General features: G+C 45.4%; 1 protein-coding gene across 6 annotated transcripts in view; it reads right to left on the reverse strand.

The window, feature by feature from the left end:
• Positions 1 to 26,806, reverse strand: part of AFF1 (AF4/FMR2 family member 1) — a 164,008-nt gene that overhangs the window by 108,191 nt on the left and 29,011 nt on the right. The gene's annotated exons all lie outside the window — the stretch shown is intronic.

Here is a 26,806-nt window from a genome sequence, read left to right on the forward strand (position 1 = left end):
ACAATTTGCCAAGTGTAAGAACCAGGCCAGATACTGGGGGGGGGTTGTCTTACCTCTAATTTATAATCTGTTTTTCACCACTCTCCTTCAAAATGAAAACTTGAGCCACCTTTCTGATATGGCAGTGATGTCTTATTGAAAACATATGTGCAGTTTACTCTCCAAGCACAAAATGTCTCAAGACAAAGAGTCCCTCCCTGCTACTGTACTTTCCAATTGCTGATTCCAGAGCTCCCACAATAATGCACAGAGCATGGAATGCGAGCCAGCACTCCAACCCACGGCTTCAGCCGGAACCGACACTGGACAGTTTGTCTTGATAACCCAGGCTGAACGCAGTAGAACCCTCAAGCCACAGGAAAGGGCTTGCCTTGCAAAAAAAAAAAAAAAAAAAGGAAAGGAAAAGCGATAAGAATGGGGCAGAATGGGCGAAACAGAGAGCAGACCAACTGGCGGTTCTCCAAATCATCTCTTGTAAGGAGATAAGAAAGAAGGAAACCTCATCGGACATTTGTTCTTTCAACCAGGACATCCAGTCTCTTCTGCCAAATTCTTCCCTGAATAACCTGGCTGGCTCGTGCCAGGAAGGAGGGGAGGAAAAAGAGCTGTTTTGTTTTTGTTTTTTTCTTCTTTCGCCAAGGGGAGTACAGTTCTTTACTCTTCTTCCAATAAAAGAGCATCATGAGGGGTCCAAATATGAAACTTGTTCTCATCGGTTTTTACCAGAAGGAAACTCTAAGTCAATTCCACTTCAAGCTAAGTTCTTAGTGGTTGAATACCCACTCAGAAGTAAAAGCTTTCCAAAGATGAGAATATTTGAAAACAATTTCCAATACATTGAGCCTTTCCTGCAGCCTCTGTAGTAGTCATAGAAGAGCTCTCTACTGAGCACACTACAAGAACCACTGATGGATTGACTGACTGATTAAGAGCTTGGGAAAGTACACTTAGAAGCATGAGACAGGCTCCCTGTCCGCGAATTTCTATGTATCTCCCTGTGCACAATCTAACACGGAGATACACCTCCAAATATTCACTATTTGCACTTGAATTTGCTCCCTTTATTCATCCTTCCCACAGCACTTACGTACATATCCCTCTAGACTGTAAGCTCATTGTGGGGAGGGAATGTGTCTGTTACACTGTACTCTCCCAAGCGCTTAGTACAGTGCTTTGCACCCAGAAAGCGCTCACTAAATGACTGAATACCCGTAATTTATATTATACCGATATATTTATTTATATATCTTATATGACTGTGTCTGCCCCTCTAGACTGTAAGCCCGTTGTAGGCCAGGGAAACGTATCTACCAACTCTGTTATATTGTACTCTCCCAAGAGCTTAGTACCGTGCTCTGCACATCGAAAGTGCTCAATACGTATGACTTATCGACAATCAGAATAAACTGATTGTATGGTCAACTATGCATTCATACGTTAAGTGCGGAGGGAGGATGTAAATAAATACTTCCGGGCTTGAGGTGGCTGACTGTGTTGCTCTATCCAGTTATAGTGTACAGAGCTCTGCACACAAGTGCTAAACAAATATTACTGATTGCTCAATTGATGAGGGGCTGATATGATTGGGGTGTTGGAGATAAAGGTTTCTTGAAGAAGGTAGGGTTGTAGGAGAGCTCTGAAAAGGGGAAAGCTATGGCCCCTTGGCTTGGAGATGGGTGACTGGGCAGAGGGAGGATTCTAGGTTGGGGGGACAGCATGAACAAGGTGGGAGAAAGGGGGAGGGGAGAGCAAAGGAAAACAAGGGAAAAATAAAAATGAATATCAATTTCTTAGTCAGTCTCATTCCTTAATCGGTTTTCCACTACCTACAACCTTCAAATGCATTAAAAATAGTAAATGTTCGCAAATCAAGACAATAAAAACGAGGGATGAAGCAAACATTCATTAAGCTTAAAAAAATACGCCACTTCAGTGAGTTTGGCATTGGAAGGGGAAAAGCTTTCCAGTATCGCCTGATTTACAACAATCTTTCTCTTTGAAAACATTATTTAAATGGAGCAAACACACACACACACAATGCAATTTCACAAAAATAAACTTGCAGCGTTATGAAAACCAGACTCTGCTTCACCATTCCTTTCATCTCCAGTCAACAAAACCCTCAGCTCCAGGGTAGTAGTTGATCACAAAAAAGAGAAAGCTGGAAAAAAAATACTTATGGGGTGGGTATTTAATGCTGCAATAATCACAGTTATTAGAAGTGGCATTCTCAGACTGCCTCCTGCAGGACACAAGTCCCCCAGATCCACAATGGAACTAGCATCCCCTTAAACCTTATTGCCATTGTTCTTGATTGTTCTTGTCTGTCCGTCTCCCCCGATTAGACTGTTAGCCCGTCAAACGGCAGGGACTGTCTCTATCTGTTGCCGACTTGTTCATCCCAAGCGCTTAGTACAGTGCTCTGCACATAGTAAGCGCTCAATAAATACTACTGAATGAATGAATAAACCTGCTTGCTAAGTCTGTAACTGTTTGGGGGAGTGGGGAAGGGGCAAGAGAAGGGGAAGGAATCTGAATGTACTTGACCAATTCTGAGCTCTTTTTGGTCAGCACCTCCCCACCCCCCCAGCTTTTGGCATGCAACCCACAGATGACCTATCACCACATCATCACACATACACCCCCACACCCATCCCCTGTTGATCAGTGACAGCAGCTCAACTGCCTACCCTCCATCTCATCAAATCAGCACACATCTTGCTCACCCACTCCGAGAACCACCACCTCTCAAGAACCACCACCTCTCGTTCATACTAGCCCACGCTTACATTAGACCAAGGATGTTTCATGTCAAACTTTATTCTGGGGCCACAAAGACGTGGAAATCCACAAGTGGTCAACACACAGGGGAAAAAAAGGAAATCCTTGGTGTGCCCAGCGTTTTAGGGACTCCTTTTTGGGGGGACCACCAGTAACTGTCTAGTTTGCACGGGTGGACTGCAGTAGGGCAACCCTGAACTGGTTCCCTCCAGTAAAAGGCCACCCACACTCTTTTCCGGACTTCTTTGAAGTAGTCAGAAGGAAATAGTTAAGATAAGAGGATGCCTCCATTCTGCCCAAGCTCCAAAAAATGATACATGTGAAAAAAGGGCAATTTAAGGTTGCAAATCAACACCGGCATTTGATCTCCTCTCCTTTCTGTCATGTTAGATGACCCCGTGTCTTGGTGGGAACTAAGAGTATGATTTGACAAGAAAAACGAAGAGTGGTGGATTGACAATGGTGAACCCATTTTAGATAAGAAGATGACCACAGTTTCTCACAAACTCTAGTGGTGCTCTTCTCTGGATTTGCTGGACTGTGTAGGCTCCTTGAGGACATAGTTCAAGTCTACTAATTCTACTGTACCCTCCCCCTTCCCCAGACACATAGCACTGGACTCTGCACTCAGAGGGTCCTTAAAATGCTACTAAAACAAACTGTAGCAACAGCAATTTGATCCCTCCTTCCTGCCACAGAAAGCTCCACACTCTGGTAAGAAGTCCTGTTTGAAAGATTATCAATCAAGCAGGGCTTTGGCCTTTCCTAGGAGAGATCAATCAATCAATCATATTTATTGAACTCTTGCTGTGTGCAGAGCACTGTATTAAACACTTGGTTGAGTCCAATGGAACAATGTAGCAGACACATTCCCTGTCCAAAGAGAGCTTACATTTACTTTGAGGACCAGCTCTCACTTCCTCAGGCAAAACACCAGTTTTCCACTCGCTTTAAAGAAGGCTATTGGCCAAGGATGTTTCCCATAGTGACCTCAAAAGCTATGCAGAGTCCAAGAATTATCTCAGAGACAACTCTAACATGGCTATTCAGAACCACGATGAGGGCTACCAATAAATCAATGGCATCTGAGGGCCTGCAGTGCTCCCATAGCTTAAGAGCACAAAACAGAAGCAAAAGATTCCATCTCTACCTTCAAACAGTTTATGCTCTAATGGCTATTGGTGGCATAAGTAAGATGGAGCCATTTCAACTCTTAGATGAATATTTGATCCACATTCTTTCATGGGGATCAAAACTTAAAAGTGGAACTCAAAACAAAAGAATTAAGGGGAACTTGCTGGGAATCAAGCTTTGATTTGCAAACAATCAATCAAGAGTATTTATCGGATGCCTCCTGAGTGCAAAGCAATGTACTAGGCTCCAAGGAGAGTTCAGTTAAAAGACTTGACCCTCCCCCCTCAAGCAGTTCATAATCTTTTAGAGAGGGCAGACATTAAAACAATTTACAGATAGGAGGAGAGAGGAATTCATTAGACATTTCAAACCGTTTTCACTGGCTTCTTAAAGGGGCAAGCGAAGTGTGGTTTGGGAGCGGGGCCTAGGGGGTCCCCTCGGGGAGAAACCAGTGAGCAGGAAGCCAAATCTGTTCCCAGAACTGGTGGCCCGCAGGCTTTGTCTGGGGTGGAAGCCTTTTCGGTAATGGATCTCCTACATAGGTAATTAGTTCCATCCTTAAAATGTGCCACTCTCCTCAGCCCAGATCTGGAAGCAGTGACTTTCCATTGGCAACCTTGCCCAGGGCTCTGGGCCACCCTAGGGTGGGGGCTATGAGGGCACCAGGCCCTTTCATGCTTTAAGAGGAAAGTTTACCCCTCCGGTTTCCCCTCCTGGCTCTCAAGACTCAAAGAGTTATCATGGAATATGGGACGGCAGGAAACTGGAGAGGGGCGGGGGGGACAAGCGAAGGGATAGGGTTTGGAAATTCTGGGCTCGGGGAACCTCCTGCTCAAGATGCTCTGTGTGAGGGGACTGGCTCAGGGTGTCATGTCATCATACCCAAGAGCCCATTGTCCTGTTGCTGGGTTGGTGCATCTCAATCTTGTCTATCTCGCTGCCGAACCCTCACCCATGTCCTCCTTCTGGCCTGGAACGAACTCTTTCTGGCCTGGAATGCTCTCCCTCCTCAAATCTAACAATTACTCTCCTCTCCCTTCAAAGCCTTGTTGAAGGCACATCTCCTCCAAGAGGCCTTCCTTAAGCCCTCCTTTTCTCTTCTCCCACTCTCTTCTGTGTCACCCTGACTTGCTCCCTTTATTCATCTCTGCCCCCCCAGCCCCACAGCACTTATATCTGTAACATTTATATTGGTGTCTTCTCCCCCTCTAAACTGTGAGCTCCTTGTGGGCAGGCAACTGGTCTATCAATCAACTCTGTTGTATTACTCTCTCCCAAGTGCTCAGTACAGTGCTCTGCACACAGTAAGTGCTCAATAAATATTGAGTGAATGAATGAATGGTGCAGGCAGATGCTAGCATCCATGTGAAATTTCAATCAAACAGTCAATGGCATACACTTTGAGGCCTTACTGGGTGCGGGGCACTGTACTAGTGTTTTTGGGAGAGTGCAATACAGAAGAGTTGCCTACCCACAAGAAGCTTACAGTCTGGTGGGGAGAGACACCCATTAAAAGAAATTACAGATATACACATAAGTGCTGAGGGTGGGGTGAATATCAAATGCCTAAAGGGTACAGATCCAAGTGCACCAATCAATTGCATTTACTGTGCCCTTAACTGTGTGAAGTGCACTGTACTAAGCACTTGGAAGAATACAATATAACAAAGTGGGAAGACACATTCCTTGACTACAACGAACTTACAGTCTAGAAGGGGATTCAGGCAATAATATAAATTATGGATATTGCCATAAGTGCTGAGGGATGGGTGAATAAAGGGTGCAAATCCAAGTGCAAGGGTGACGCAGAAGAGAGTGGGAGAAGAGGCAATGGAGGGCTTGGTCAGGGAAGGCCTCTAGGAGATGTGCTTTTAATAAGGTTTTGAGGATGGAAAGAGTGATCATCTGTTGGATATGACTGTGGGCCCGTTGTTGGGTAGGGATCCCCTCTGTTTCCAAACTGTATTTTCCAAGCGCTTAGTACAGTGCTCTGCACCCAGTAAGCGCTCAATAAATATGAATGAATTAATGCATGAATGAATGAATATAAAGAGGGAGGGTGTACAAGTGCACAGGTGATGCAGAAGGGAGAGGGAGTAAGGGAAATGAGCGCTTAGCTGGGGAAGGCCTCTTAGAGGAGATGGTATTTTCCTAAGGCTTTGGATGTGGGGAGAGTGGTGGGGTCTGCCGGATGCTGGAGGGGAATCCATTAAACACGAATCCTTATGATGTCTGAGGAGGTTCAGTAGGAACTCTGACACTCAAGGAAGCTGTCCAGGAGAAAGTCCAGCTGGAGATAAGCCTGGTGAGGAGGCAACTGCAGTTAGATATCTGGGGTGGATAAATGTGTCTTGCCACAAGGCCTCCGAAGATTACCTAAGGGTTTGTTTTCAATCAACAAACAAGACTATCATTTCAAAGGTGGCTCAGAAGCACCGGTGTCATCTTGCAAGAACCTTAGAGGAAGCTCTTCCTTTCGGCTGGTTTAAAAAATAAAATAAAAAGAAAATTAAGAATCTAAAGCTTTGCAGAAAAAAAAGGGAACGATACCCTTTGATAGCAATTTCCTTTTTGGCGTGCAACAAAGCTATTCCACTTAAAGTGGGCTGTAAATTGTAGGCATGAAAAGAAGTTTGCGAGAACCCATTTCAAGAACTTCCTCGGAAAACTCTTAGACGATTTTCCTGAGATGCTATTGGAAAGCTTTTTACCTTTAGTCCCTCCCCGCCCCACTCCCCTAACACCCATTTAAAAACTCTAATCTTCTTCAATTGGATTTTTAATGCACGCAAAGCTCATTTGGAAGCAACAACCTCCCCTTTCTCCGATGTCTTCCCTGCCTCCTACCTTGCATATGAGCTTCTGTCCATCTCTGACCAGAGTTATTAACCACCTATACACCTTGCACCAATTTTAGAAAGATTCTCATGCCCACCTCATTCCCCACTAAACTAGAGATTGTAAATATTACCCCTGGAAAAAAAAATCTGGCTATACTTTTGACACTGAATCATGGGACGCTCACCCATTAAAGCGGGATGCCATTCCGTAGCTCACTCATGGACCCGGAGGCTGGTCATCTCCTACCTCGACTACTGGGCCTTTCACTTAAGTGCTCCTGCATAGGTCGTCTTCCCTTTCAGATTCCTTCATTGCCTGGAACCTAGCCCTCCACTAGCCCCCTGTATCTAGCATGTTATACCACAGTCAGAGGCCTCTCCTAGTTTGGGAGCTCTAACATTTCTCTCTCCTTTAGGTTAGCAATCCACCTTCAAAGCCTTCTTATAAGCACATCTCCTCCAAGAGGTCAGCAGCATGGTCTAGTGGACAGAGCACAGGCCTGGGAGTCAGAAGGTCTTGGGTTCTAATCCCAGCTCAGTCACCTGTCTCCTGCGTGACCTTGGGCAAGTCACTTCACTTCTCTGGGCCTCAGTTCCCTCATCTGTCAAATGGGGACTGAGATTGTGAACCCCATATGGGACAGGGACTGTGTCCAACCCAATTTACTTGCATTCACCCCAGTGCTTAGTACAGTGACTGGCACATAGTAAAGCGCTTAAATACCACAATTATTATTTCCTCTTCTCCCACTCCATTGTGTGTCAACCTTGCACTTGGATTTGCACCCTATATCCACCCCTCTCCTCAACCCCACAGCACTTACGACTGTATCCATAATTTATTTATATTCATGTCTGTCTCCCCCTCTAGACTGTGTTCCAGAGTTAGAATTGATCTCCACAATACTTTCAGGACTACAACTTTTTCCTTTTTGATTTAATCAATCATATTTACTGAACACCTACTGCACTGTACTAAGCACTAGGGAAGGTGCTTAGTAGTAGAATTAGTAGACTTGATTTAGAATCAGTAGACTTGAATCGGGCCCTCAAGGAGTTACAGTCTAACAGGGGAGATGGACATGAAAAGAAACCAAATAGGCAGAAGGGGGAAACACTGCCAATACTTCAGCCTTTCCTTTTCCCCTTCCCATCACATATTGGGAATCAGTATGGCTTGATGAGCATTGACCTGGGAGTTAGAGGACCTGGATTCTAATCCCGGCTCTACCACTTGCCTGCTGCAACCTTGGTCAAGTCACTTAACTTCTGTGTGCCTCTGTTTCCACATCTATAAAATGAGATTTCAATAACTTTTCCCCTTCCTACTTAGACTTTGAGCACCATGTGGAATAGGGATACCATATTTATTATTATTTTAAATTTCTCAAGTTGATCCTTCGCAGATCAACCAGTCCCCATAAGAAAGTAAGCTTGTCCTCTGGTGCGTATGCCAGGCCCCTCAATCCCCCGCAAAGCAATGGAGAGACATGTTCTCAATGAGCCAAACTCAACTAGTGCCCGAATGTCCGGGCTTTACTTCGGTAAGATCCAGAATCCCGAGGCCACACTCACTTCCCGCTGCTACTTTGAGAGGGCCCCATAAATGCTACATAGTCTTAGAGGGCACAAATAAACTACTTAAAATTGACAAACTCGGGGGTGGCACTAGACCTTGTTGCATGTTCAACTCCTCTCTAAGGAGTCAGACGCCTCTTCTTAGAGTCACTTGACCAATGGCTTGAGAGGAATATTGGGGGGGCAGAAGGGGGAGAAAAAGTCTTCCATAGGTCAATAAAAAAAAGATAGGGGTGACGAGGCACCTCAGAGGAAAAGAAGGAGGGATCTACTCAGCGCAACGTGCATTGGGGATTTTGTGGGGCTCTGGGAACTCATTCACTGAGCCCCTACAGATGGACCGATTCTCAGCGGAGAGGACAATGCCACCCCTTATGAGCAAATGCTTCTCGAGTCGATTTTCTGCCAAAGGTCTGCTGGTCTTTCACTTCCTCCTGTCCTCACCCACAAAGCTCGAAAAACAGCTTCTCGCGGCACGTGATTCTCTTCAAATACTCTTCCCCTGCGGCCCTTCTCTACTCTGTTCGGCTCTAAAAAGCCCATTATTACATCCCCCATCTCTTTCAGAGACCTTTCTACCAACATTTTCCTCCCTCCCCAAGCACTTTAGTAGGTTCCCCCCCAACCCCTGATCCCATCTCCCCACTTCCTCCCTCCACTTCCTGCCCATGACAACCTGCCCACCCACCTCCAAACAGCCTGAAACCCATCAGTGTACTGTACCTATAATCACAAAGAAGCCAGCACGGGAAAGAGCAGTTGTTAAAAGGCAAACATAAATTTTCCCCAGAAGACATCCTGTACTTTTGATCTTGCCTTTTATTCTTAATGCTCAGATTCAAGAGAGTAGGGATTCCCCTGTTTGAATTTCTAGAGGGGAAATAATTAAGAGCCATTTCTCGCATCTCAGATTTATGACAGCTAAGCTGATTTTTCTAGCCCCCCTCAGTGTGCTTTAATAAGATCATATTACAAAAAGGAGACTACAGCTTGCATTCCAGCAGGAAAAAAGATGAGCCAGAACTGCAATGCCAAGGTTTAGAACCCAACTCCCTAACCCCCACTCCCACCCCTTGGAAATTCTGAACATCTGCAAAGGAGCAGACCACATAAAGGCCCACACGCCAGTGAACGCGATTTGACTTGGCACAACATTTGAACACCTGCTTTCAGGCGGGCTTCGAGGAGTTCTAATGAGCTTGCAGGAGGGTGATAATCGCTTCGTGAGCTTGGATCATTTTTAAAACACAACCCAGGAGGATTCCACTGGGCTTTGCTATTTTGCTTCAAGTGCTTGGTACAGTGCTCTGCGCATAGTAAGCTTGTCAGCTGTCAGCTTGTCAGCTGTGTGACTGTGGGCAAGTCACTTAATTTCTCTGTGCCTCAGATCCCTCATCTGTAAAATGGGGATTAAGACTGTGAGCCCCACATGGGACAACCTGATTCCCCTATGTCTACCCCAGCGCTTAGAACAGTGCTCGGCACATAGTAAGCGCTTAACAAATACCAACATTATTATTAGTAAGTGCTCTAGAAATGCCGCTGATTGACTGGTTTTAAGGAACGACACCACTCCCTTTGGGCATTATGGCTACTAGCAGAATCGCCCACGCGTGGCTTGGGGTTAGGGAGCAGGCCACCTGCTTGTCAGACACCCACCCACGCACATATCACGAGCCTCTCCGTCAAACGGGTCCACACCCCTCAGCAGCCCGCTGCGGCTCTGGGGGGCAGACCGGGGAGGAGGGACGGGGAGAGGGGCCGCAGCCCCGGAGACCCTGATGGCTGCTTTAGACTGTCCCCGGCCGCTGGAGTTTCACTTCTTGCTGGGCTCCCAGCAGTGCAGTCAAGTGGCAAAACCACGTTGGTTTGTGGGGAGGGAGGTCATCCTACCTTCCTTCCTACCTGCTCCTGCAACTCCTGCAACTCTGCTTATAGGAAGACTCCCGCTGTGGGTTGCACCTCACCCGGGAACCCCACGAGAAGAGGGGTGGCTGGCACTATTCTGAACAACAGAAATTGCCACTACCATCGGCCCAAATTCTCTTCTCGGTGTATGCCAAGAAGCTTGTGTGCCTAGAGAAGCAGGGTTGCTGGGTGGAATGAGTCAGTCTGTCAGTCACTCATATTTATTGTGCGCTTACCATTGGCAGAGCACTGTACTAAGCGCTTTGGAGAGTACACATCACAATATAACAGACATGCTCCCTGCCCACAATGAGCTTACAGTCTAGAGGGGGAAGAGTACAGGCCTGAGGGGTTGCAACCTGAGTCCTAAGCCCAGCTCCACCTTTTGCCTGCTGTGTGACCTTGGAGAAGTCAATTGCCTTCTCTGGGCCTCCATTTTCCTCACCTGCAAAATGGGGATGAAATTACCCAATGACCCTCCCTCTTACAATCTGAGCTCCATGTGGGACAAGCGACCACGTCCCATCCGATTGCACTGTCTCTACCCCACTCCTTAGTTCTGTGCTTGCCACTAAGAAAGCACTTACCAAATAGCACAAAGAACCAGACTCCTCAAAGCATGAGAGGAAGCCTGTGTGCTCTATTTGGATCCCCGGTGTGGACGTGCTCCACCGTACGTTAGTCCTCTCCTAGCTCGCTCCTTTGTACGCCAGGCTGGACCAGGGGACACAGTGACCCCAATTCTATTTTTACACAGAGCAACTGCTCTCCACCCCTCCATTCGAAGCTCCTCCAAATGAATGTGGAGGGAGCTATTAAAAATAGCAGGAGAAACGGCTCCAGTCGGTGCCTGCAGGCTTTCACGTCAGTACCTTGAACTGACTTTCCCCCAGGAATATTTTCACTTTTTTTAAAAGTCATTTTCAGCTAAATGTGCAGAGGCCTGGGATCCTTAACTGCTACCTCAAACAATTTATGACCGTGGCGCAATTGATACACTCTATCAACAAAGTGACATGCTAATGAAACACAAAATTCAAAACTGCATCCGTCAAGGGGACTTCTACAGCTCTGCTTTTGAAGCATTTTTTTATTAAAAGTGACAGGTCACTTCTCATCAAAAAAAAAAAAATGAAAATACCACATCTCATTCGGGGCCATTATCCACGGCAGCTGAGCCCTGCACTCTCACATGGGAAGTTTCCTAGAAATGGAGAGTTACTGGCCACCATTTTCCAAACTGGCAGCACAATGTCTGTACGTCATCAACCTGCCCAGACTTGGATAGGAATTTCCTACGTCAAACATTATTGATCTCTTGCAGTCTTCAGATCATGTTAATGGCTTTGCTAGGAATATCTGTGGAAGAAACAACTGAGCACCTAGGGAGCACTGTGCCTTAGTGGATAGAGCACGAGCCTGAGAGTCAGAAGATCTGGGTTTGAATTCCAGCTCTGCCACACGTCTGCTGGGTGACCTTAGGCAAGTCCCTTCACTTCTCTGGGCCTCAGCTAACTCATCTGGAAAATGGGGATTAAGAGTGTGAGCCCCATGTGGGACATGGACTGTGTCCAACCTGATTAACTTATATCTACCCCAGTGCTTAGAACAGTGCCCGGCACATAGTAAGCACTTAAGTACCATTATTATTATTATTACCTTCTATCAGGCTGCAAGCTCTCTGAGAGCAGGAATCGTGTCTACCAACTGTACTGTATCAATCACTGGCATTTATGGAGCACTTACCGTATGCACTGTACTAAGTGCTTGGGAGAGTACATTACAACAGGTTTGGTAGACATAGGCCCTGCCCACAAGGAGCTTTCAGGCTAAAGGGGGAGACAGACATGAAGATAAATGACCCCAAGCATTTAGCATTCTGCACAGAGTAAGCACTCAATAAATATCAATGATGGACTGACAGAGGAGGAAGCAGCAGTCCTAAGCCCCAGGGCTGCCAATGTTCTAGAGTCCCTTTAGCTCTAAGCTTCCAGCCCTCACAGGCCTGGGAGTCAGCAGGACCTGGGTTCCAATCCCAGCTTCACCACTTGCCAGCTGGGTGACCTTGGTCCAGTCACTTCAGTTCATGTCTCAGCTACCTCATCTGTAAAATAGAGATTAAGACTTCTAAGCCCCATATGGGACATGGACTGTGTCCAACCTGATTAGCTTGTATCTACCCCAGCGCTTAGACACACAGTAAGCCTGACACACAGTAAGCGCTTCACAAACGCCATAAAAGACCTCACTCTTCAATTTCATTCCATCCACACCCCAAAACTAAACCCCACAAACACACTGATCCTACTCTGAGTTTAAAGATATTAGAATTACAGGATGAGATTACAACAGCAAAAAGATAGAATATAATAAAAATCAGGGAACTGGGTAGAAATTCACCATTCTGGTAGTCGCAAAGTCAAATACAGTGGGTTAAAAATAGCTGAAGAATCCCAGAGCTAGAATAAGAGGGCAAGACACGGAAAATTCCCAAGACCACAAACCCAGCTAGCCCATCCCCCTCCTTTCTTTTCAAAAGAGACACACATATCTCCAGGACTCCTAAGTTCCAATAGCACAGCGGGGTCTCAAAAAGTCAATCAGCCCAGCCCCCTGACCTCAGGCAAGGCATCCCCTAACTACAGGACAGAAGGCCTTCTGTCCTTTCTCTCCAACATGGGCAGGGTTTCTCTTATGGTCAGTGTGGCTTTCCTGCATCTCACCCCAATAACCCCACAAAATACAGGCCAAAGGGATGGGCATCCTACTCTTCACTTGCCCAGTTTTTAAACCAATTGACCAATAAGTGGTATTTACTGAGCACTTACTGTGTGTAGAGCACTGGACTAAGTGCTTGGGAGGGTAATCTACGAAAGAGCTTTTTGGAGTTTTTTTAATGGTATTTGTTAGTCAACCAATGGTATTTGTTAAGCAGTTACTACGTGCAGAAAGCGCTTTGGAGAGTACAGTACAACAAAATTAGTGGACAAGCTCTTAAGATGAGCCAGACACTGTATTTAGCACTGGTGTAGGTACAAGCTAATCAGATTGGACGCAGTCCATAGCCCACATGGGACTCGCAATCTGAATTCCCATTTTGCAGATGAGGTAACTGAAGCACAGAGAAATGAAATGACTTGCCAAAGGTCACAGAGCGGATACGTGACAGAACCGGGATTAGAACCCAGGACCCCTGACTCCCAGGCCCCTGTTCCTTCCACTAAGCCACACTGCTTTCCATTAGGCCACAACAAGTTGGTAGACACATTCCCCGCTCACAAGGAGCTTACGGTCTAGAAGGGGAGATGGACCTTCATAGAAATAATTCATAGAAATGTACATAACCAAATCAACAAACCAACCTGTTCTTTTCTAATACAAGGGCTGCCTTCTTGCAGGACTCCAAGAAAAATTCCAGATGTAGCACTCACACATGCACACAACTGTTTCTTCCGACACCACGGTATCCAGAGACATAGGCTGTCAAAAGAACGGTCCCTAAATCTGCTCTCTGTTCTAGCCAAAATGCAGAGTGAAAGCAAGCGTTCTGACAGAACCTACGGTACTCAAAAAAACAGTTCTTCAGATCACCCTGACGTCCTTCACACTAAATAATTGCCTGTCTTCCCACCTTCCTTCATGGAATCTATTTTCCATCCATCTGCCCTCTCTAGGGCCTTCTCTTAATCTCTCCATCTCCTTCTTAACCGAACTGTCAAGCCTCTCTCTTCCCTGACCACGTTGGAGGGGATGAGCAGCGGCTAGGAGTAGGGGAATGCCTGCTGTGACCATGATATTAGTGGTGAATGTCTCTGACTGAAGAACCACACAAGGTTAGGCTTGGGGGAATTCTGAATAACCCTCTGGCTCAGGTGGGCTGCAGAGACCACAGCAGCTACCGAGGTGGCTACCTGGGCAATTGCCTGCTGGCCTATGGAACTATGGCACAGCTTTGGCACTTAGTTTTAGCCCCTTTGGCCCAAACTGAGAAGCAGTTTGGCCAAGAGGAGGGAGCAAGGGCCTAGAAGTCAGAAGACCTGGACTCTGATCCTGTTGATGCCATTTGCCTGTGATGTGATCTTGGGCAAGTCATTTAACTTCTCTAGGTCTCAGTTCCTTTACCTGTAAAATGGGGCTTCAATACCTGTGCCCCCTCACATGAGACTGTGAGCCCCATATGGGACAGGGACTGTGTCTAACATAATAACAACAATGATAATAATCATAATAATAGTGGTATTCGTTAAGCACTTACTAAGTACACACACTGTACAGGAGGCCCTGGGGTCAATAAATGATATTTCAGCTGGACAGAGTCCCTGCCCCACACGGGACTCACAGTGCAAGAAGGAAAGCAAAAAGGTATCGAATCCCCATTTTACATAGGAGGAACTGTCCACTGAGAAGTTTAGTGACTTGCCCAAGGTCAACAGGAGGCAAGTGTTATCTGTAAAATACCATTACGAAAAACAAAAGTGAAACCCTTTCAGCTTATATGGTCATTATGAATGCATCACAGGATCGGGTAAGCATCACAGGGTAAGCTCTTTTAATCAAAGTAGCACATTTCTAAAATTCTCAATTCACAGTTCAAAGAGGTGAATCGGTCAGGGGGCCATTTAGCCAAATGGGCAAGATGAAATGCCAGTTCAAAATGTAATGAAACAGTGACTTGGAGCATCAATTATTTAGGCCGCTAAAGAATAATCACCATTTCCTCCCTAGGATTCGGTTGCTACACTTTACTTCTCGGTGGCAAGGGGAAAGCTTAACCTTAACAAATAACCCCCAAGAGAGGGGGATCCCGGAAAGGAATGTCCCCTTAATCCAGTCTGTGTTCTGACATTCTGGCCCTATCAGTCAAGCAAACAATCAATCCATGGTATTTATTGAGCATTTCCTATGTGTCAAGCACCATACTAAGCTCTTGGGAGAGGACAATGCCACAGAATTGGAAGACATCCCCTGCCCACAATGAGCTTACAGTCCACTAGCCTAATGAAGGCTAGACATCTGTCCTCCCACAAAGAATTTGGGGTTTGAAGCTCCTGCAGGAAAGGAAGACCAAGACACTTGGTTCTGCCGTAATGCGTATAGTCTGGGCTAGAACACTGTTAGGGGAACAGTTTCCGACAATGTGGACCTGTTTGGAAAGAGCAGGATAGTGCGATGGAAAAAATGGCTTAGGCGCACAGTGGATGCGGTGAATTCCACAGTCAACACTTTCCTTCATGTAAAGTTGGGCATCAACGCAACCCCTGTGCTCTAAGGTGATCTTTCACGATCCATCCAGGAGAGCCAGATGTACCATTAAGAGGTTTTTTTTTTTAAATCACCCTTACCTTTTGTGAGTTGGCCATTGTTATAAAACAATTAGCATTTACCTATAGCTTTGAATTTCAAATTGCTAGACTCTGCCTGCTGTCAAGCACCTGTGCCCCCATTATTGAGGCCTCTGAAAACCTACAAAGGAGGAGGACAATTAGTTTAAAAGTAGATATTAAAAAGCCTTTAGATGTGAATTTTCCCCTTTTCACACATTTCCACCAATACACCGCTTCTCTAGCCTTTAAGAAAGGAAGGTAGGGAAACCTTTGACTGGCATTCTACAGACCATAAAAGTTTCTCAGAAAAGTCTTGCACCCAAACTCCATGGAACCCCAAATCCCTGGGACAGTGGATGTCACCATTCCTAGATGAGGATCAGTGGTGTTCTAAAAACTCCAAGCGCTCCATTCCAGTCATGTGCATTTTGATTCCTAGCCAGAAGGAAAACAAGTCTTTCATTTTTCCTAAATTAATCAAAATATCATAAAGGCACAAGCTAATGATTTTCAATATCCCTTTGGCCACAGGAGTGTGAGCATTCCAGACAAGAAGCTGAGGCAATGAGTGACTAAAACTCAGAGCACAGCATATCTTTTTTTCCTTTTACTAAATGAGAGAATCTTTGACCTCTAGACAGACAGTCTAGCCTGCAAGCTCTTGGTAGGCAGGGAACGTGTCTTACCAAGTCTGTTGCACTGCACTTTCCTGAGCCCTTCTTCATACAGAGCCCTAAGCACAAGTGCTCAATAAATAATAATAGTAATAATAATAATGATAATAGTATTTGTTAAGCACTTACTATGTGCCTGGCATGTTCTAAGCCCAGGAGGGTGAATACAAGCAAATCAGGTTGGACACAGTCCCTTTCCCATGTGGGGTTCACAGTCTCAATCCCCATTTGACAGATGAGGTAACTGAGGTCCAGAAGTGAAGTGACTTGCCCAAAGTCACTCAGCAGACAAATGGGGGGGCTGGAATTAGAACTCATGACCTTCTGACTCCTAGGCTCTATCCAGTACTCTGTACTGCTTCTCAATAAATACCACTGATTGATTGCCTGATTGGCCATAAATCAATTCTCCTCCCCAAATCCCAGAAATTTAACTTAGCTTCCCCAGTCTCCTTGGGTTTAACTGAGGCTAGGCCTGAGACAGAGTCAGGAGACCACATAAATTTGAATTAAATTGGCGACCACCCCTTACGGAAATAATACTCTTAAATCTAGGCTGGGATTGTCTGGATTGCTTTCCTAGCTCCTAGACTCTCAGAAAACCTGTCTTTAAAAGAAAGCCACTTAAAGGAGAATTATGCACGTGATTACCAAAGCCCTCAAAAACCATGGAAGATGTCACCAGAATTAGGGAGATGACCCAGAACCCGTTACTACAACAGCAAGCCTTTACACGGTTTAGTACACTTAATTCTCCTCAAGCACAGCCTTGTTTCCCACGAGTCAAGAAAACTTGCCTCTAATTCTTGTGTCTCAACTGACACTGTGGGAAGGTACAAAACTCTCTCTTCCGACATCACAGTGTAGGAAAAACATGTCTCTGATTCCTCGATAACCTTACTAGGCAAAACGGGTATTAAAAGCAGGCATTCTGGCAAAACCGGGTGTAATGAGCACAGTTAGAAGCGTCATTTTTCACTACACGCCCTCCAAAACTATAGATCTTTCTCTTGTTCTCCAGTGAAAGAGTAGGTGGTGGGCACAAGAAGAAAAAAAAATTACCTACAGCAAACGTTTGACTTTAAAAAAGGTTACATTTACTTAGCCCAAACAGAAAGAACGGTCCAGCTGTGTCACAGCATGACACAGGTATTTCCATTTTGCTAAGCGAAAGCTTTCATTTCCAAGGAAGAGAATAAGCTGAATCTGGAGCCAAAACATTTCATTAAAAGCCAGTTGCAGAGTAAGCAGGTGATGCAAACCTGTTCATTCTCGCCATCACGTTCTACAACGGCACAGTTTTACACAGAAGTGGTACATACTCCTCGGATGAAGATATTCTTTTACAAGAAAACTGGTTTTCAATGTTAAATGGAAGTTATAACCTAATTTTGCCCTTGTGCCAAAACCAAGTATATATTTACAGAGTGTTCCAGTGTAGTAACTTAAACCTGGCGGTGGCAAGGGAAAGAGACAAAATAAACACAGTGTGGAAAACAACGTACAAGACTCGCTTGGTCTACAGGGGCTCTATGTGCACCGATTCAGATTTACAAGAAATTGGGCTGGCGGTGAGGATAAATGAAATTCACAGGGTATCGAACTGGGGGGAATCAACTGATAAATGACATTTATTGAGCACTTCAGGGCACCATACGACATGCTTGGCAAAGTACAACAGAGTTGGTAGACACGATCCCTGCCCACGAGGAGCTTGTGGTTTTCAAAGCTCGTTGTGGGCAGGGAATGTGTCTGTTTATTGTTGTATTGTACTCTCCCAAACGCTTAGTGCTCTGTAAACAGTAAGAGCTCACATTTATTGAATGCTTACTATGTGCTGAGCATTGTACTAAGCGCTTGGAGATTGAATGAGGAGACACCCAAAGTGGGGAAGGGAGATAGGAGAAAGAGAAGCCTCAGACTGAAGTGGGCAGTGAAGTTCAGAGATGCAGAACTCAAAGGATTTGAGAGACCATGATTCCTGCAGGCCTAGGGCTACTTGAAATATAAGCCTCACTGCACGAGCACGGTGCAAATGGAGAGAGCCCAGGCCTGGGAGTCAGAAGGTCATGGGTTCTAATCCTGGCTCCACTACTTGCTGGCTGGGTGGCCTTGGGTAAATCACTTCGCTTCTCTGGGCCTCAGTTACCTCATGTGTAAAATGGGGATTAAGACTGTGAGCCTCATGTGGGACAGGAACTGTGTCCAACTCAGTTTGTTTATATCCACTCAGAGCTTAGTAGAGTGCCTGGCATACAGTAAGCACTTAACAAACGCCACAAATATTATTATAACACACTTGATCTAGCGCTAAACTCATGTTAGGGATAGCTGATCTGCTTCTGACAAGCTATACAGATAATTTCCAGTTAAGAAAACTCCAAGAATCAGAAAGCGGCAACATCCCCCAACTTGAGTCCGTTTCCTGAATTCTGTTTCAAGAAATGGAACCTCTCACTTACAAGTCATAGATGTTCTTCCCAGAATTAATCTTCAGGATGAAATGGAACATTATTACTTCTCATCAACAGCTAATCGCCCTTAACGATAAATCAAAACAATGGCCACGCACTGGTCGGTTCCTCATCTGAGACCAGGAAACAGCATCCTGTCACGGAAATCCCTCCTCTGGGATGAAAGGCATCTGCCAACTGGTAAACACCACGAGGAGCAGGAATTTAGGCCAAGGACATGGACAGGAAACGGCATCTCTTTGAGAGGTGCCACCTGCAGTGTGACCTTGGGCAAATCGCTTCACTTCTCTGTGCCTCAGTTACTTCATCTGTAAAATGGGGATTGAGACCGAGAGCCCCATGTGGGACACAGGGACTGTGCCCAACCCGATTTGCTTGGATCCACCCCAGAGCTTAGTGCAGTGCCTGGCTCATAGTAAGCGCTTAACAAATCCCATAATTATTAATATTATTGCCAAAAGAGCACTTTCGATCCTCCAAGGTAGAAAGCTCTCTTTTAATGACACTAGCCCTGCCACCAAAGCCCTCCAGAGTATGGACATGCAATAAACACTTAATAAATGCCCAAATGACTATGTGGTAAGGGCTGGGACGGGTCGGGGGTAGGGTAGATCCAAGCTTATCAGATCAGCCTGTCCCACCCAGGGCCAACCATCTATCTTATCCCCACTTAGAGGACGCTTAGGACAGAGGCATGTCCAAGGTCACATAGCAAGGTCTACAACCCAGGTCTCTTGGCTCCCTGTCCTGTGTTTTTGTGCCACATTGCCTCCTATTTGGGGGGAGGATACAGTCACCAAACTGCATGGCCTAGCATGGCCTGGGAGTCTTTACCTTACAAGCGCTCGATCACCTTGCCCCTTCCTACCTCGCCGCACTCTTACTACAACCCACCCCGCACACTTCGCTCCTCTGATGCTAACCCCTCACTGTACCTCCATCTCATCTATCTTGCCCAGGTCCTGCCTCTGGCCTGGATCACCCTCCCTCTTCACATCTGACAATGACCCTCCCACCTTTTAAAGCCTTACTGAAGGCACATCTCCTCCAAGAGACCTTTCCTGGTTAGACCTCTATTCCTTTTCTTCCACTCCCTTCTGTGTCTCCCTGATTTGCTCCCTTTATTCATTCCCCCATCCCAGCCCCACAGCACTTATGTACATATCTGTAATTTATTTATACTAATGTCTGTCTTTCCCTTTAGACTGTAAGGTTACTGTGGGCAGGGAAGGTGTCATATTGCTATATTGTACTCTCCTAGGCGCTCAGTAGAGTGCTTTGCAGACAGTAAGCCCAAAATTAATACAATTGATTGACTGATAGAAGACCAGGGTTCTAATCCTAGCTCTGCCACTTGGAGAAAGATGTGGCTTTGTGGCAAGAGTATGGCCTTGGGAGTCAGAGGACGTGGGTTCTAAGCCCAGCTCTGCTACTTGTCTGCTGTGTGACCTTGGGCAAGCCATTTAACTTCTTTGTGCCTCAGTTATCTCATCTGTGAAATGGGGATTAATGCTGGGAGCCCCACGTGGGACAGCCTGATTACTCTTTATCTACCCCCCAGTGCTTAGAACAGTACTTGGCACATAGTAAACGCTTAACAAATACCATAATTGTTCATTATTATCGTATGCTGTGTGACCTTGGACAAGTCACTTGACGTCTCTGGGCCTCAGTTACTTCATCTGTAAAATGGGAACTAAGACCCAAATGGGACAAGACTGTGTCCAACCTGATTATCTTGTATCTACCCCAGCTCTTAGTACAGTGCCTGGCACATAATAAGCACTTAAAACACCATTTAAAAAAAAACAAACCACCACCACCACCACGCTGGTTCCAAAATGGTTCCATTGTACTTTTGTCCTTGGGCACCATTTACTGCAAAGCTACCAGGCCGCTCTCCCGGAGAAAACTCTGCCTTTTTTATTCTAAGTGCCGCAGAAGGAGTGAAAGGTAATATCTGCCTGGTACCTGAATGTTCAGGCTGTACTCTTGACAGAGGTCAAGACATAATGAATTGTTTTAACAGAACATTCGCCATCAAGTTAATCGTCTTAAATGTTCACTGAGTGCATGGCACCCTACCCCAGCCACTGCTCCTTAATTTGGAGGTGGGGGCGGAGGGGGTCACAGGAGAATGGGAGGGGGAAAGATGAGCAAGGAACCCCAGAGGGAGGTAAAGGACAACGAAGTGATGTTTCTTAACCAAGATCCAAGCTCATCATCCAAACACCTAAAAATGGCAACACATCATCTGTGAGTCAGTCTTTTGTGTTGGGGAACAAAGTTAAGGCTTCCGCCTGTGAGTCACAAGAGCCAGCTTATGCCTACTAACACGCCAAAGGAAAACAAGGTTGGTTGAGCGGCATTCCCGTTACCAAGAATCTTACTGCGGCTAGCCACAGTTCCTTGACTTAAGAAGACAGAAGAAATGCCTTCCCGACTCACTGCTCCGTCGACCCCTGAAAAGCACACTCAACAACTACCTTGATGGCTTCGACGGACCCTAGAAACCAGTCCTCCAGGTGGAAATTTGGTTTTGGCAAAATTGGCTGGAGATATTTCCAAAGAGATAAAGCCAGAATCATTTGGGGTGGGTAGAAGTGAAGGCAGTAGTCAGTGGAAACACCCCTTTACCGTTCCCCGTCTCAAAACAGATGTTATTTTTAAAAGTCTGGAAACAAGTGTTTTGTTTGGGTTTTATGGAACTTGTTAATCACTTACTATGTGCCAGGCACTATACTTAGTACTGGGGTAGAAATAAGTCAATCAGGTTGGACCCAGTCCTACATGAGGCTCAGGGTCTCAACCCCCATTTTGCAGATGAGGGAATTGAGGCTCAGAAAAGAACAGTGACTTGCCCAAGGTCACACAGCAGACAAGCACAGAGCCGGCATCAGAACTCAGGTCGTTCTGTCTCCCCTGCCTGTGCTTCTCAGGCTGCTTCTCACTTCTCCAGAAGTGAGTTGGTCAGACGAAAAGCAAAGAAAATGACAGTGGAAAAAAACCTGCCAGTGGTTTAGTTGTGGGACTGCTGACAACAACAGGATTCTGGTAGCTCTCCGCAATCAGGCGGCCTGCCTGAGTGCAGGCATTGCAGGCCAGTCGCTCACCCGCAGACAGACCCGCTCGCCACAACTGCTGCTCTGCCCCTACACGACGATCTAGGCGTCTGAGCGGATTAAGCTTAGAGACAAAAGAGCAGCACCTCAGAAGCCAATCCCAAATTCAGACTGTCAGAACCTCAAATGTCCTAGCTCTCTGTCATCTCGTTCATATTTATCTGATTGTTGAGCGATTAAGGGGGGGGAAAAGCCAAATGAGGGATAAAAATTCCCTAGGCCTGATCTACAAGGAAGAGAAAGCGGGTTCAATTAGCCTCTGGAGCCATTCCCTGAGACTCGCTGGTCGGTTATCTGCTTGACAGTTTGACGCCAGAGTGAACTGAGGAACCACAAAGGGCAAGGAATTGACCACCACTTTCCACCTCAGCAGCCAAATGCCCTCAACCCTGGGGGGTTTGGCTAAACCGCCCCCATCCCTGGGGCTCAGAATGTGGCGTTTGCGAGACCTAGGTCTCCTAGCAGGAACCCCAATTGAATAGCTTACTGCTTACTCGCTCACTAATGAAAACCCTTGCAAAACAGGAATAAACATCGCAAAAGAATCACTTCCTGAGTTTTTCAAAACTATTTTTTTAAATGGTATTTGTTAAGGGCTTATAATGTGCCAACCAATCATATTTATTGCATTTTTATTGAATGCAGTACTGTATTAAGCGCTCGGGAGAGTACAATATAACAGTTGATAGACATGTTTCTGGCCCCCAAGGAGATTACAGCCTAGAGAAGTTTACAGTTTACACTGCCAGGCACTGTACTAAACAGTGGGGCAGATACAAGGTAATCAGGTTGGGCACAGTCCCTGTCCCATATAGGGCTCAGTCTTAATCTCCATTTCAGATGAAGGAACTGAGGCACAGAAGTGAAGTAACTTGCCCAAGGTCACACAGAAGACAAGTAGTGAAACAGGAATTAGAACTCAGAAACTCTGAATCCCAAGTCTGTACTCTTGCCACGAGGCCAGGCTGCTTCTCTCTTTTTACTAGAGGGTCTGGCTTTTAAAATCCCTGATTTAAAAACATCATGCTCTATGCCTAAACCTTTGTACTTGAGGGAGCCTCCCAATTCCAAATTCCAATAGGGTATGCCTCTTGAACTGGTTCTGATCATATCTACCCTTGAACAAGGAGAGCAGGAACTAAGAATTGGCTGGAAATGATTCCTCAACTTTTCCTCTCAATCTCCCTTTTCACTTGAGAGCTAAAAAAAGGGTTTAGTAATTAAGTGTATCTGAGCAGCAAAACTAGCTGTCCTTCACCCCAAGAGGACTGTCATGTCATGTCCCCAATATAAATTTCACATTTCTCACCTTGAGAAGGTTGCGAGGTAAGAGCTCACTGCTTTTGCCTTTCTAAACCCAGAAACAAGCTGAAGAGAACTTTTTAAAATGCAAAAACTTAAAAAAACAAAAGTGATGCACTTCACAGTCTGTGCATAAAGAAAAACATCAGCCAGAGCACTGGGCACTGCCTTCTTGGCTCCATCTCCTCTGAAAGAGATCTTTCTTGGGAAGTGTGTGGTGAGAGCACTATTTCTGATGCTTCATCTTTTGTGAAAACTTCAAACAGCGGGACCAAACCGTAAAGCCTGAGGGCCTAAGACACCCACCACCCCAAAATCTTTTGCCACTTTGAGGAACCGATTAAGTGCAGAACAGAGGACCAAATCCGGCTGTGAAAATAAGGGGTGGATGCACTAATAATAGCATGTGGATTGATAGAATTTCTATATTAGCAAATTGCTTACCATGTATGGTCATTCCTCACAGCAAGCTGAAGTAGCTCAGGCTGGACAGCCCCAAGAGCACAGGGCCAGGGCAGGCCCCAGACTCACCAGGGACCCTCCTGTCAACACTTGATACCCTGGACAGCCCTTTTCAATCCAGTCATTTCAATCAAACATGGGCTTTTCATAGCATTTCTTCCCTCTTAACATTGCTGCACCAGTTATTAAAAAGCTTGGACAGTACAAGTCGCCCCTCCCCGTTTAGCCCATTGGTACAACTCTGGCACAACCACCATGGATATGGAATCTGATTTTTCTTTTTCTTTTTCTTTTTTTAAAAAAAAGGACTTTCCCCATATTGTGTGAGATTGGTGAAAAGCCAGGAGGAGAGAAGAGTGCAATGAAGGAAAGAAGGCAATGAGCATAGCAGACAGAGACTTGGATTCTAGACCCACGAGGCTCAATATTCACTCAGAGTGAGTCTGGACAAGTGGCTTGAATTAAAAAAAAAAAAATCTCCTTGCTGCTCAGTTTCCCCACCTGTAAAATGGGGGCAGTGATACCTTAGAATAGACTGAGATAATGAGGTGTAAAAACCCAGGAATAAAATGACCATATAAATACATGGAGGTAGTTCTATTCCTCAATAGCAGCTTCATTATTTTACCATTGCAAGCACTTACCATTATTTTTCTTCATACTCAATCAAAGCTGGGTCACCAACAGCCTCTCTGCTTTTTAAACACCCTTAAACACTAATCCAAACAACAATAAAAACGGCCTTCTTCTTCTGTGCCCTGTTGCAAAGAATACTTTTGGTTTGAGGAAAATGCTCTTCCTCCAGTTAACAAGATCTGTACATATTATGTCTTTAATGACAATCAGGGAATACTTAGCTCAGCTTCTTTTGGTGTATATCATTGTGAAGGGCCATGGAATAGTATTAACTACAACTAAATTCTGAGAGAAAGCAAAGAAAATTAGTATAGTTCATCACTTCCAGCTCCTGACATTTAAACCTGAAAAATGTTTTCTTTATAAAACGGTGGAGGAAGAGGGGAGGGCTTTCCTTCCCTATACTTCCTCTGGGGACCCCAAATTCCCCTCAATATGAAAACTCTGAAAATTCAAGCCAAGAATGGAGCAATTAACACCCCCCCCACAATAAAAAAACTGTCTATATGGCATTACAGCCAGAAAAGAAATCCCCATTAAAAAAACATTACAGACACACAAATTAAAATTTTTTTACATACCAGGGGTTACACTTAGGGGCACTATATTCTCACTTTAGAGTGGGGACATACTTGTTTTGGGATTGGGAAAGATGAAGTCATTATACTTCCCTGCATTTCGCAAGAACATTCTCTAAAAGACGGATCCAGTTCAGGGCAAAAAAGCAGACAATGAGCAAAATACTAGGATTCTTGCCTATCCAGAACTATTCCTAGCCTGCCTAATTAATCCAAGGACATGAGTGAGGGCTTTCTCATCTTGATGTTACCTAAAGTATTTCTAGACAAGCATGCTGGTTTGCCTAGAATATCTTCTCAAACCTCAAACTATTATCTGAAACGATTCCAGACTCCTGACTACAAGTGACCTTTTTGCTGTGTTCTTCGCAGCAGTACCATTCCATATGCTTTGTGCCTCTGCTATAGAAACCCAGCTTGGGTTCGAAGAAGGGAACATGCAACGCATGTTAAATTTCATATGTGGCTGGCAAGTAATAGCTGCAAATAGCACTCGGCGTGCCTTACCTTGAATTATTAAAGTAATAGACAGGCATTCAGGTGAATAAGATATAAGCCTAGGTAGATGAAAACCTAACCCCAAACCAAGACTCTTCATACTTTCTTTACCAAGTATTCCTCATTTTCTACCTTGAGAGGAAAGAAAAAAAATTCCAAGTGTAGTAAATACAACTATATCTTGATGGCAATTCAGTTGCCCTTTTCCTTTCCAAAGTTAAACAGCAGTTCATAACCTTGCACTGCACAGTATTGTGCAATGCGTAATTGGCTTTTAACATCAATTTAGTTTACACCACAAATTGTCAGACCTAGATAGCAAGTTCTCACATAAACCCAGGAACTGAAAAACCATCATGCCACTCAATCTTCCACCAGCCTTTCTCCCAAGCACAGTCTCTCCATTACACTGGACATAAACAGCCCTCCTTTTGAATTTACACATTCGGTAAAGTCCGGGGTTGTGGGGGTGAGGGAGAAGGTCACAGAGCTGCCCTGCCAGGTTGAGGGTTTGCAGCTTCAGACGGCCTTCTCCTGATTGATACTTTACAAACTATTCTGTTTGGGATCCCTCTGTCATCTTCACCATCCCCCCAGGAAATCCAATCCACTCCTCAACAGTTCAGCTAATGACTCAGTGACTGACTAAAAGAAAACTACTCTGGGCAGAGGCATTATTTCCATCGCAGCCAAGGATGAGACCCAGGAAATCTGAATGAAGGACTCAGGGAGCAGGCAAATACAGAGCTCAGCACCGCAGGAAGTCCAGTATGCAACCAATGTCCCAAATCTTCATTCAGTTGGGCTCAACTTCTGTTCAAACCTCCTAAGCTGCTACCAAATCCCTACCTGGGGGGAGGAAACAGAATTGGATCTAGACTGAGGCCACCAGAGCCTTGGCAATCAATCATATTTATTCAATCTGGGCATTGTACTAACTGTTTGGGAGAGTCCAATCTAGCAGAGTTGACAGACACGTTCCCTGCCCAGGACAAGCTTACAGTTTAGAAGACAAGTTCTCCTGAGCTGTAAGTCATGGCTTTAGTGCAGAAGGCCACAAAATGTCTCCCATGGGCCTGAGCCCTCGTCCTTGTTTGGTTCGGTTGCGAAGGACGGGAGGTCATCTCATAGGCAAACCTGGTCCCGACAGACACGCAACTCCTCCACCTTCCCAAGGACCAAGACAACTGCAGCACAAACTCAGTGATTTAAAAGCCCTGTGGCTTAGTTCCAGGTTGCAAGGACAAGTTTTAAGGCCTGCTACAGGGCCGAGGTTTAGGCAGGATCCTCTGCTCGGGGAAATGTGGCGATGGAGATGCAGCCCTTCAAAACCTTCTAGGGAAGAAATTACAAGCCATACACACCTTTTCCCTCAAAAACGCCAGGTTTAACTGGCTTTTGCTCCACATGTCATGCCCTACAAGAAAATTATGTTCAGCTATGGGAAGAACATCTACTGACTCGTTGCTGCACTAACCTTTTAACTGTTCTTTCC

Source organism: Ornithorhynchus anatinus, chromosome 12 (assembly GCF_004115215.2).
Source record: "Ornithorhynchus anatinus isolate Pmale09 chromosome 12, mOrnAna1.pri.v4, whole genome shotgun sequence".
In the NCBI taxonomy this organism is placed as follows: Eukaryota; Metazoa; Chordata; class Mammalia; order Monotremata; family Ornithorhynchidae; genus Ornithorhynchus; species Ornithorhynchus anatinus.